Raw genomic sequence first — 949 nt, forward strand, 5'->3', positions numbered from 1 at the left:
TGAATCTATAGATTAATTTGGGGATAACTGGTAGAAACCAATATTCAATCCATGAATACATCATTAATATTTAGTGAATGTATTTTCAAACTTCTCTCTCCATGTATAGTTACATACATATACATACACTTTTACATAAATTCATATTGATTTTATCTTTTTTAACCTCTCTGATTCCCTGAACACACACACACCCACACACACACACACACACACACACACACACCATGCCTCACCCCGCTCATTCCTCTCTTGTGTTTGCTGGCATCACTTGTTTTGAAACTTTCCATAATATTTTTATGCTAATATAGTCATTTACATACATAAATATGTGTATGTACTTTATAGAAGGTGATTACTACAAAACGGGTCATATATATACCTTTCTCTACATTTGGCTTTTCTCACTTAAAAATATATCATAAAACTCCTCAAAGTTAACAAGAAGTCATATCTAATACAGTCTTTTTAAGAGCTGTACAATGTTCCATAGCATAAATGTCCCATAATTTATTCAATTATTCCTCTGCTGATGGGATTTATTTTATTTCCAAATTTGTGCAGTTGTAAACAATGCTGATGCAAACATCCTTGTCTTCAAACAAATACTTTCTCACTGGAATTTTATTTTTACTACACTTGATCTCAGCCAAAAGGCTGAGAAGTGACAGAATTTTATTTTTAAAGAAAAAATTCCTAGGAGTGAGATTACTAGGTTGAAGGGTCTGTGTAATTCACATTTACATAATCATTGAGCAATTGCTTTCTAAAAACATATAATGACTCACATTTCCCCTAATCATATATAAGAGAAAACTTTTCTCCAACATTTCTGTCAGTGGGAGGGATTATCACTCTTTTTAACTTACCAACTTTGTAGTGGAAATTGCATCTCATTTTTACTTCAATTTGTATTTAACTACTAGAGAAGCTAAATATCTTTTCATGT

At 31.4% G+C, this 949-nt stretch overlaps 1 pseudogene; it reads right to left on the reverse strand.

Moving 5' to 3' along the window:
• Positions 1 to 537: 537 nt before the first annotated feature.
• Positions 538 to 669, reverse strand: LOC135276181 (U2 spliceosomal RNA; annotated as a pseudogene).
• Positions 670 to 949: the final 280 nt, after the last annotated feature.

This window comes from Aotus nancymaae, unplaced genomic scaffold (assembly GCF_030222135.1).
Source record: "Aotus nancymaae isolate 86718 unplaced genomic scaffold, 86718_ANA_hifiasm-v0.15.2.pri h1tg000020l, whole genome shotgun sequence".
NCBI lineage: Eukaryota > Metazoa > Chordata > Mammalia > Primates > Aotidae > Aotus > Aotus nancymaae.